This window comes from Lucilia sericata, unplaced genomic scaffold, assembly GCF_015586225.1.
Source record: "Lucilia sericata isolate MDLA Ls3-8-SP2 unplaced genomic scaffold, ASM1558622v1 Contig000674F_arrow, whole genome shotgun sequence".
Lineage (NCBI taxonomy): Eukaryota > Metazoa > Arthropoda > Insecta > Diptera > Calliphoridae > Lucilia > Lucilia sericata.
Window position 1 is genome coordinate 48,484 of NW_023994679.1, and position 12,801 is coordinate 61,284.

Sequence of the window (12,801 nt, forward strand, 5' to 3'; positions counted from 1 at the left end):
TTCTGTTCTAGTTCTGTTCTAGTTCAGTTCTAGTTCTGTTCTAGTTCTGTTCTAGTTCTGTTCTAGTTCTGTTCTAGTTCTGTTCTAGTTCTGTTCTAGTTCTGTTCTAGTTCTGTTCTAGTTCTGTTCTAGTTCTGTTCTAGTTCTGTTCTAGTTCTGTTCTAGTTCTAGTTCTGTTCTAGTTCTGTTCTAGTTCTGTTCTAGTTCTGTTCTAGTTCTGTTCTAGTTCTGTTCTAGTTCTGTTCTAGTTCTGTTCTAGATCTGTTCTAGATCTGTTTTAGTTCTGTTCTAGTGCTGTTCTAGTTCTGTTCTAGTTCTGTTCTAGTTCTGTTCTAGTTCTGTTCTAATTCTGTTCTAGTTCTGTTCTAGTTCTGTTCTAGTTCTGTTCTAGTTCTGTTCTAGTTCTGTTCTAGTTCTGTTCTAGTTCTGTTCTAGTTCTCTTCTATTTCAGTTCTAGTTCTGTTCTAGTTCAGTTCTACTTCAGTTCTAGTTCAGATTGTTTCCTATATCTTTTATGGGATTTTCTTTTCCTATTTGAAAAATCTCAACAATGCTTTTCCAACTGTAAAACATCAACTAACACTTGTTGCTTTTCATATCCCCTGCAACATGTTTAGCTACACACAACCTAGAGTTTAGTTAACCTGCTGCTACACTCACAGAAATTCCTAACAACATTTGTATACAACCAAAATTTCATTAGCAACATCCAACATGTTGCGATAAGCAAGATAAATATGCTGCAACAAAAAGGTTCGAACCTGATGTCGACAGACCACAACTAACTGGCAACTAGCAAAGAGCCAAATAAATATTAGAGGTTAAAACAAAAACAGTCTTCGTTGCGCCGTTATACGCGTTGGTTCAATTTGCGTTTACCATTAAACGAAGTGTGTTTTAGAGTGTTAGAAAAGAAATTAAATAGAAAAAAGATAATACAGGTGCGTAAAGCAAAGGGTGAAACGTAAACGAAAAAAAAGAATAAATAAAAAAAGAAATTTTTAATTAATTGATAAAAAAAATAATTGTTTAAAGTTATAATGAGCAGAAATTAAAAAAAGTGTTCAATAAAAATTAAGAGAAATAAAACGAAAAATTATAAATAATTTAGAAGAAAAATTAAGTTAAAGAAAATTTCCAAATTGTTGGAATTAAAAGTGTGAAATAAAAATTTCGTTGTTAAAAATTTATAACAAAATAAAGTGTTTGTTGGTGATTAACTTTTTTAAGAAAAAAGGTAAAGTTTTTTAAAGAATTGAAAAAAATTTATAAAGAAAATATTTATAATTGCTTATAAAGTGTGAAATAGTTTCTATTGTTAAACAATTTATAAACCATTTATCTAATCTTGTTTAAAGAAATGAAAATTGGTAAAAAAAGTTTCGAAAGAATTATCTTTGAAAGAGTTTAACGTGTTATTTTCAACACCCCAAAACACTTGAAGTTTTGTTTTGCTGCACCAGCATGTTTTGGCACGCACGACAGCAAAAACCGTCAACAAGCAATGACAACAATACTCACACACACACACGTTCTCAAACATTTGTGACAAACTGTCAAAACTGACAAGTAATGTTCATATCAATTTAATACTTGCCGCAAAAACAATTCCCCATATAACAACAACTACAATAAAAACCAAATCCTATTTGACAAGTGCAAACGACAACAACAACAACAACAACACCAACTAAAAGAAAAACGTCAAAATAAAAAAACAAGGAAAACAAAATCCCTTCAAAAAAAGAAAAAAAAAGATACTCATCACTTCATACCAAGTTGGTTTAACGCATGCGACTTAAAAAATTCAACTCATACCAACAACAACAACAATAACAACAACTGAATTATAATGTAATTTTTATTTCTACTCAATTTATCAGTTAAAAAAGAAGGCGCTTTTATATGCACCTGCTTTGCGACATCGCCAGAAAAAAAGCATTTAAAAAAATTCTTGGTCTAAACTATAAAAAATCACTTTAAACACACACACACACATACTTCTACACCTAACAACAATAATTGTCTTGTCAGTGTTTTTTTATTGTTAATGCCGCTGCTGCTGCTGCTACCTTTTCATACTTAAATTTTGTTATTGTTTGTTGTTTTAATGTTTTTAGCCGGTTTTTTTTATTGTTTGTGTAGTTGCTTTCATTACACTTTTTTCTGGTTTTGTTGTTCTTTCTTTTTCTTCTTTTTTTGTTTAGTTGGAGAGAGCAATAATTTCGTAATATGTAAAACAGTAATGTCAATTTAGTAGTTTTTGTAAAAAAGGTACTAAAATGATAATATATTCAAAAACTTTTAATAAAGTTATTGATGGTTTATTGGAGGAATTTTGCTCCGAGCTCAACAACCAAGAAATACCAAAAATCGGATTTAAACAAATGCCAAATGAGGTTAAAAGTCTTAATGAAATATGTCTTACAAAAAAACTAACTTCAAGGACCCACAGAAGGCATAAAGTTCTACTCTTTCAGGAAGGAGGTCTTGGGTGTGATTCCAACCAGAGATACCAAAAAACAAGCGTACAACAGGAGCTAGAAGTACTTCTTCGGATAATAATAATAATAATACCCTGGATACAATGATTCCCTCCTGATCTGGGAGATATATTGTTATTCCTGAGATATCGAACTAAATCAACTGGTACTTCTAACAAATTTGTTAAGATTCATTAGATCATGTTACTATATCTAGTTCGCTAATGGGCCCATTTTGCGATACTTTTAATGGATAATATTGAAAGTAAAACTTTATACCGAGATCCAAAGGAAAGAAAATATCAGAAACTCAATTTCCTGGTTGTTATTTGAGAGAATTTCTCATTAGTGGTCCTACCCACTCTTTCATTATCCCTATAGCTCATATGGTATTCTCTAGTCTATATATGTCAGGTAAACAACCTCAAGCTCCCCTTCCTTTATTTTCATTCGATTATCCTCGAGCCTAGTAACCATGGGAAGCAACAAATACGCCTAGCACACTCACGGGACCTTTGTGCGATTCTTTTAATGGATTATGTTGAAGAAATAACTTCATGAAGAGAAGTATATATCAGACAATGCTCAGAAACTTGATTTCCTGGATATAGTTTCTGAACATTTCTCATTAGTGGTTCTACTCACTATTTAATTATTCCAAGTGCTCGTATGGTATTCTCTAGCCTCAGGTTAACATCCTCAAGCTCCTCATGACAATGCCTTGAAACTCAATTTCCTGGATATAGTTTGAGAGAATTTCTCATTAGCGGTCCCACTCACTCGTTCATTATTTCAAGTGGCCGTATGGTATTCTCTAGTCTATATACGTAAGGTTAGCATACTTAAGCTCCCCTCACTTTATTTCCTTTAGATTATACTGGAGTCTAATACCCATAGGAAGCAACAAATACGCCTAGTACACTAATGAGACCTTTGTGCGATTCTTTTAATGGATAATGTTGAAGAAATAACTTCATGAAGAGAAGGATATATCAGACAATGCTCAGAAACTTAATTTCCTGGATGTTTCTGAACATTTCTCATTAGTGGTCCTACTCAATCGTTCATTATTTCAAGTGTTCGTATGCTATTCTCTATATGTCAGGTTAACATCCTCAAGCTTCCTTTATCTTCTTCCGATTATACTCGAGTGGTTTAGTACTCGTGGGAAGTAGAGCTTATCACTGGAAGTATATTCAGTTATGACTAATACGTTCTTTGATTAAACCTATTCATCTGATGTTACATAAGTCGAAGTGCTTTAACCTGTCGTGTTGGCTCTATTTCAAGGTGGTATTTTTACAACCACAAGGTGAGCTTATTAGACCACTCACCACCACCCCTTTCTGATTGTGTTCAAGCCCTTGAGCTTTATAATCTCTGACCATTGCTGTCCCGTTGCTTAACTTCCGAGATGCAAAAACATCACTTCCGTTTACAACCACAGCCACCAAGGGACCCCTCCAATAACCGGGACAGAGAAAATTTTGAAACTCTGCTCTGTGGGCTACCAGTTCCCATGGTAGCAGCTTATAAGACCCCCTGCTTCGACCCCAGGTCAAATCATTTCAAGAAAAAAATAGTACTTTTGTTTATAGACCCGGCAGCCTAGATCACATCTCTTCGCACGGATTGCAATAACATCGAGATGGTGAAGATCATCAAGGTAACATGACCCCAGGGGAACCTTATGTCACAATTGGCTACTAGTTAACTCAATCCATTGTACATACTCCGTAACAGCACGGACTTCAGCCTGAAAGCTAGTGTTGTAAATAGGTAGACGGTAGTTTTTCTCGTTATGCGGGTTTCCATTCCTTCTCTCACTTTAAAGACAACCGTATTATTATTTCCACCGCCAACCACGATCTCTCACCTATGATTAATAACTTACATTTTTCGGCATGCGATCGGACACCCTTGGTATTTGTTTATAACCGTCCAATATGTTCAGTCGACTTTGTTCAGTTTGCCTAAAAATAAGAATGGACCGATTGAGAGTTCCGAGCATTTCGGTCGGTGGAATGTTCAGCAATGTTTCTAAAATTCGTATCCATTTGATTATGGTCACATATACACCCAAGCATCTTGTATGCCGAACTTCTTGCAGTGGTAATATGTTACACTTTTAGACCACCGCAAGTTGATTTATCAGCAGAAACTGTGGACTTCATATGGCCCCAAAGGAAATGATAGAGCCTTAGAAAAGAATCGAAATTGAAGAACTAACCTCTAACAAATGACCAGAAAGTGGTACTATCCCAGCGAGGAGGTAAGATCTTTAGATGACCAGGCTTATGTTAAGCAAGTTTCCGCCGATTACAGCTCCTTGACGGCACGTTGGACTTTGCATGATCTTACAGATCCACGAAATACAATTTTCAAAGATTCTGTCTCATAGAACCGATTGAATTTGAAATGCAACTCCTAAACAACAGACTAAATATGGTTTTAAATGGAAATGTTTCAGATTTTTGTCTTATGGACTCTTCCGAAGTTAATAGTTTCCGATTTTTCTTCAAGTCTATTAGAAAACTGTGCTTAATTTATTAAAAATTAAGAATTGTTAATACTAATGCAGATGTGGCGGTTTTCAGTCTTTGAAGTGTAAGTGTTTAATCACTTTCAGAACTTGTTTGTGGCTCATTCTTCAGCTACTTCAAATGTCACAAATTCGAATTGATCACAACAGAAAAAACTGGTTTCAAAGTCTGCATAATGTGTTATTAATATTCTTGTTTGAATACTCAATTAGTAAAGTACTTTTTGGAATGCAGTTGATTCTAAAATATCTTTAATTATTACCGTTAAAACCGTTAAACGTGAGTTTTATTCAATTTTGAATATGAATTTGATTTTAGGCATACTAAGTTGCTAGTTAGCAGAGTTAGGATATAGTTTAGGTTGAAAGGAGGTTCTACTACTTCAAGTTTGAAGAAATATATAGCTGGGCCACCATCGGATCTTTTGTTCGCTCGTTTATATACCAAATGTTGATGGAAAAATCTTAATTAGTACATCATGTTTAGAAACTTAGTTCCCTGGAAATAGTTCCTTAGAATTTTCTCATCAGTGTTCTTGAAGAATGTATAAGGAATAACATTGCTTGCAAGATATTTTGATTGCAGTCTGACAATGACAAAGAAAGTCTTTCCCAAGTTTTACAGTCCGCTCCGCACAGTGTATATTCCTGGGCCACCATAAGACCTTTTGTTCGTTCGTTTATATAGAAAATTGTTACGAAAACATCTGAAGTGGTGCTTTATGAAGGTATTAACGCTTCATGTCGGGAAGTTCAGTTCCCAGAACGTAGTTCCTTAGAATTTTGTCATCAGTTTTACTGAAGAATGTAATAGGAATAAAGATATTTGCATGAAATTTCGATGACAGCCTGCCAATGTCAAAAAAGTGTTTCCCTAGTTTCATAGTTCTCTTTGCAAACTCTACATTCGTCTGAATCCGTCCTATTGCGTAGGCTTGGGACTCAAATCCTTTGTAACTCCTTAGGATACGTTCTTCTCTCTTTAGGATATTATCTGACATATGTAATAGATGACATTTGGACGACAACCTGACAATGGCAAATAATAAGTTTCCCGAGTTTTACAATCTTCTTCGCATACTCTACATACATCTGAATTTGTTCTTCCAATTACCTAAGCTTGGAACCTAAATTCTTTGTAACTCCTTAGAATACGTTCTCCTCTCGTTGGAACCCAAATCCTTTGTAACTCCTTAGGATGCGTTCTTCTCTTGTTAGGATATTATCTGACAAATGTAATGGATGACATTTCGACGACAACCTGACAATGGCAAATAATAAGTTTCCCGAGTTTTACAATCCTCTTCGCATACTCTACATACGTCTGAATTTGTTCTTCCAATTACCTAAGCTTGGAACCCAAATTCTTTGTAACTCCTTAGAATACGTTCTCCTCTCGTTAGGATATTATTTGACAAATGTAATGGATGACATTTCGACGACAAACTGACAATGGTAAAGAAAGAGTTTCGAAGTCCTCTCCGCATACTCTACTTTTGTCTGAATCTGTTCGCCCAATTACGCTTGGAACCCAAATCCTTAGAATACGTTCTTCTCTCGTTACGTAGGCTTGGGACCCAAATCCTTTGTTACTCCTTAGGATGCGTTGTTCTCTCGTAAGGATATTATCTGACAAATGTAATGGATGACATTTCGATGACAACCCGACAATGGGTCTCCGCATACTCTACTCTCGTCTGAATCTGTTCGCCCAATTATGCTTAGAACCCAAACCTTTGTAACTCCTTAGAATACGTTCTTCTCTCTTTACGTATGCTTGGAACCCAAATCTTTTGTAACTCCTTAGGATATGTTTTTCTCTCGTTAGGATATTATCTGACAAATGGATGACATTTCGTCGACAACCTGACAATGAAAAATAATGTGTTTCCCGAGTTCTACAATCCTCTTCGCATACATTCGTTTGAATCTGTTCTTCCAATTACCTATGCTTGGAACCCAATTTCTTTGTAACTCCTTAGAATACGTTCTTCTCTCGATTGGATATTATCTGAACAATTTAACGGATGAAATTTCGACGAAAATCTGACAATGCCAAAGAAAGTGTTTCCCGAGTTTCACAATCCTTTTACCTATGCTTGGAACCCAAATCCTTTGTAACACCTTAAAATACATTCTTCTCTTGTTAGTTTACCAATAGTATCTCTGTGGACCTAGCCATCATCTCATTCAATGAGATCGGAATTAAAAACACATACAAGAGAATCTCCTATGAATACTTGGAATAATGAATCTTAAAGTTCTCGAGTTCTACGACATCTATCGATTCAGTTTTAAAAATTTTGTGTTTTGAAAACTCTAAAAACCTTTTGCAAAACCTCTAAAATAACAATAATAATGTAAATTTATAATACTCTCTACTAATATGAGCATGACTTGTGACTCTTTAAGAGACACACAGAACAAAGAATGCAAGAGATTTTTTCTTTACCCACATGTTTATAATAATTAATAAGAACAACGTGTATGTATGTAGGTGTAAAAGGTATTAGTGTAGGGTAATATGTATTACAAGTATTATGTCAAAGTACCGTTGTGTTTTTTTACTGGTTTAACTTTACAGCTGATAAAATTTATCTTTGTTTACGTTTCTCTCTCTCTCTCTCTTGTTTTATTTGTAAATAAACCAAAGTTGCTGCTTCAAATTGTATGCTTTCATAAACTTCACTTCATTTTGATTAATTTTGTTCTTTTTTGTTTTTATTATATAAATTCCTTGTTCTTTTTTTCTTACCTTTCTGGTCTTTTTCTTTTTTCTTTTGCCTAAAAAGTACGTTCATTGACTTTTGTTAAGAAATTATTTAAAGAAAAAATAAACAGGAATTTTATTAATTTTTTTCAACTTCTTTTCTTTTTAAATGTCACTGCGCCCGTGTTTCTCTTTTAGGGTTTTTTAGTTATATTTTTGGAATTTAATTAAATACAAAAACTTTATTATTAATAAACGTTTATTGTTTTCTTTTTTTTTTGTTGTTATTTGTTATGGTGATAAGAAAATTGTTGGTTAAAAATCGATATTGTTTATGTCAGCAACATTTATTTGAGAGAGTGTGTGTGTGTGAGTGTGAAAATCATTAGGAACTCGTTGCAGTATGTCTAGTACGGCATCTCTAGAGCTCTTCCTAGATAATCATTTTCCGAAGTATCAGGCCATCAGTGAATCATTTTAAAAACATGATCAGGAATTCGTAAATAAAGTCATGGGGGTTTTCTACACCAATCCTCATAGACTAAACGATCAGCCAACTGCACAGGTTGTATCGAGATCGGTATCAACTGATCTTTAATAAGGAAATTATAAAACCAATCCATAGAGCAACTGATCCTAGTTTTGTCATGCTTAATACAAAAGGGATTTACTGGGCACCCAATCGATTTGACAAATCAGAGGATCTTGAAGGAATTATTCTCACAGATCTTTAATAAAACGAGGACCTTCTTATATCCTGGCTGTTATCGCTTTATAAGACTTGTCTAAGGATGTTACGACTTTCCATTATGTGGATGAGTAATAATATTGTCTTTACTCCGACAAGACTTCTTGAAATTGTAATATCTGAAAAATATTTACATTTGTATTATCAATACAAATAAATTTCAGCTATAAGCTACTAAAATTATGCTTTATTCTTAACACTTCTTGTCATATTTCAATTCTAAGGTTATTATTTTTTTTGTCTTCTTCAACAACATTGATAGATGACATGTTTATGAAGAACCAATTATGTCTTAACATTAAGTACGTGACAAAATTGATTTTCAGTCAAATTCCGTGTCTAGAAATTTTAAACCTAAAATGATTAAACTAAAATTTTTTCAACATTGATATTTAATATGCTGGTGATAAGAAAAAATATTGAAATATTTCCAGAGAATTGAAGAAAAACCTGATTATACCAAAAATACCTTTGATAAAAGTAACAACGAATGTTATTAAAGGTATTTTATTAAGGTTATAGTTAACCAAACTGTAGTCGTATCTATAGACCAGACATAGTCGAGTCTACAGTCTAGTCTGGTGTATAGTCAAGTCTATAGACCAGACTATACACCATCTAAACATGTGCTTATAGACCATATTATAGTCGCATCTACGGAACAGCCTATAGTCAAGTCTAAAGACCAATATAGTTGAGTCTATAGTCTGGTCTATAGAAATTACTATAGTCGAGAGTATAGATCTGGCTAGACTACAGACTAGATTCTGGGCTAGACAATACTATTGACTAGACTATAGAATAGACTCTGGGCTAGGCTATAGACTATACTATAGACTAGACTATAGACTAGACTTTATAGACTATAGACTAGACTATAGACTAGACTATATACTAGACTATAGACTAGACTATAGACTAGACTATAGACTAGACTACAGACTAGACTACAGACTAGGCTATAGACTAGACTATAGACTAGACTATAGACAAGACTATAGACTAGACTATAGACAAGACTATAGACTAGACTATAGACTAGACTATAGACTAGACTATAGACTAGACTATAGACTAGACTATAGACTAGACTATAGACTAGACTGTAGAATAGACCATAGACTAGACTATAGGCTAGACTATAGACTAGAATATAGACTAGACTATAGACTAGACTATAGACTAGACTATAGACTAGACTATAGACTAGACTATAGACTAGACTATAGACTAGACTATAGACTAGACTATAGACTAGACAATGGACTAGACTATGGACTAGACTATATACTAGACTATAGACTAGACTATAGACTATAGACTAGACTATAGACTAGACTAGACTATAGACTAGACTAGACTATAGACTAGACTATAGACAAGACTATAGACTAGACTATAGGCTAGACTATAGACTAGACTATAGACTAGACTATAGACTAGACTATAGACTAGACTATAGACTAGACTTTAGACTAGACTATAGACTAGACTATAGACTAAACTAGACTATAAACTAGACTAGACTATAGACTAAACTATAGACTAGACTATAGACTAGGCTATAGACTAGACTATAGACTAGACTATAGACTAGACTATAGACTAGACTATAGACTAGACTATAGACTAGACTATAGACTAGACTATAGACTAGACTATAGACTAGACTATAGGCTAGACTATAGACTAGACTATAGACTAGACTATAGACTAGACTATAGACTAGACTATGGACTAGACTATAGACTAGACTATAGACTAGACTACAGACTAGACTATAGACTAGACTATAGACTAGACTATATACTAGACTATAGACTAGATAATGGACTAGATTATGGACTAGACTATAGACTAGACTATAGACTAGGCTATAGACTAGACTATAGACTAGAATATAGACTAGGCTATAGACTAGACTATAGACTAGACTATAGACTAGACTATAGACTAGACTATAGACTACATTATAGACTAGACTATAGACTAGACTATAGACTAGACTATAGACTAGATTATAGACTAGACTATAGACTAGACTATACTCTAGACTAGACTATAGACTAGACTATAGACTAGACTAAAGACTAGACTAAAGACTAGACTATAGACTAGACTATAGACTAGACTATAGACTAAACTATAGACTAGACTATAGACTAGACTATAGACTAGACTATAGACTAGACTATATACTAGACTATAGACTAGACTATAGACTAGACTATAGCCTAGACTATAGACTAGACTATAGACTAGACTATAGACTAGACTATAGAATAGACTACAGACTAGACTATAGACTTAGACTAGACTATAGACTAGACTAGACTATAGACTAGACTATAGACTAGACTATAGACTAGACTATAGACTAGACTATAGACTAGACTATAGACTAGACTATAGACTAGACTATAGACTAGACTATAGACTAGACTATAGACTAGACTATAGACTAGACTATAGACTAGACTATAGACTAGACTATAGACTAGACTATAGACTAGACTATAGACTAGACTATAGACTAGACTATAGACTAGACTATAGACTAGACTATAGACTAGACTATAGACTAGACTATAGACTAGACTATAGACTAGACTATAGACTAGACTATAGACTAGACTATAGACTAGACTATAGACTAGACTATAGACTAGACTATAGACTAGACTATAGACTAGACTATAGACTAGACTATAGACTAGACTATAGACTAGACTATAGACTAGACTATAGACTAGACTATAGACTAGACTATAGACTAGACTATAGACTAGACTATAGACTAGACTATAGACTATAGACTAGACTATAGACTAGACTAGACTAGACTATAGACTAGACTATAGACTAGACTATAGACTAGACTATAGACTAGACTATAGACTAGACTATAGACTCGACTATAGACTCGACTATAGACTAGACTATAGACTAGACTATAGACTAGACTATAGACTAGACTATAGACTAGACTATAGACTCGACTATAGACTAGACTATAGACTCGACTATGGACTGGACTATAGATTGGACTATATACTAGGCTATAGACTAGGCTATGGACTAGGCTATAGACTAGACTATAGATTGTACTATATACTAGGCTATAGACTAGACTATAGACATCTACAGATATGAATATAATGAGTCTGTAGATCCGATTATATTCATATCTATTAGCCGATATGTGTAGATCAGACTTTAGCCGAGTCATTAGTCATGACTATAGTAGATTTTTCAAAGAATATAATAGAGTTTGAGAATGATACTGTCGAGTCGAGTTTACAGATGAGTTTTTAGATGAGACTATAGTCGTATTAAATTAACATTCCACTCCACATTTTGACCTTTATTGCTAAAATTTTGTTATATATATATTCTATTTCCAATCATATTTTATTGTAATTTTTATAACTTTTAAATAGTAATTTATTTTATAACAAAATATACTAAACAATTGGTTTTTGTTTTTCTAAAATACGCACATAATTAGCTCATTATATTTATTTATTTATAACTTAACATAAAATTTCTATTTTTTTTTATTATGATATTTTATTGTTCTTGTTAATTGTAGTGTCACTGTCAATTTCATGCTTTAATCCATTTTATGCCCTAAATATTTATGACACAAAAGAATAGCAGAAAGTAAAGTTTATTAAATGAATTGTTTTCGATATATTTTTGTAAATATTTTCAATAGAGTTTTGTTTTGTTCAATAATTCGTTTGTTTTATTTTCAATATAATTATTATCAGTAATTAATTAATGGTTATAAATATTATTCATATAGTAATATAGTACAAGTTGTTGTACTTTTTTTAACTATATAATCAATATCAGTGTTATTTGTATTAAAGTATATATGTATGGTTTGGGTTGTAATAATTTTATGTTTATGTATGAGGATTTTTATCCAAGTAATTTCCTATAGCTAGTATTCATAAATTAATTATTTAATATTGTATATTGTGGACTAGTCCAGTATCAAAGTCGTGAAATCCAATACACATTTGTATTATATAGAATTTACGTAGCAGTCATTGTAATCATGTATATATTTCCAGTGTAATTTATAATTATATAGGAATTATAACGAATGTACAACTAAATTTAATTTGGAATTAAAATGTTTGCCTTTAAATGTCATTGCTCTAGTAGTCAGGATATTGAGAGGATCGTTTCAAGTTTATGCTGGTGTATGTCTCGGTATAAAACTTGATTTTCAAATAGTTTCTTAAAGGAAACATTTTCTCAGGATGTCGATACTAATGAAATTAAATAAGTATTAAGTCTAATCATT

General features: G+C 32.9%; 1 protein-coding gene across 1 annotated transcript in view; it reads left to right on the plus strand.

Moving 5' to 3' along the window:
• Window positions 1–1,286: 1,286 nt before the first annotated feature.
• LOC119607198 (putative polypeptide N-acetylgalactosaminyltransferase 9) overlaps window positions 1,287–12,801 on the plus strand; it is a 204,433-nt gene continuing 192,918 nt past the window's right edge. Inside the window, 1 exon segment of the mRNA XM_037961007.1 lies at window positions 1,287–1,854. The gene's annotated coding sequence lies outside the window, so the exon portion shown is untranslated.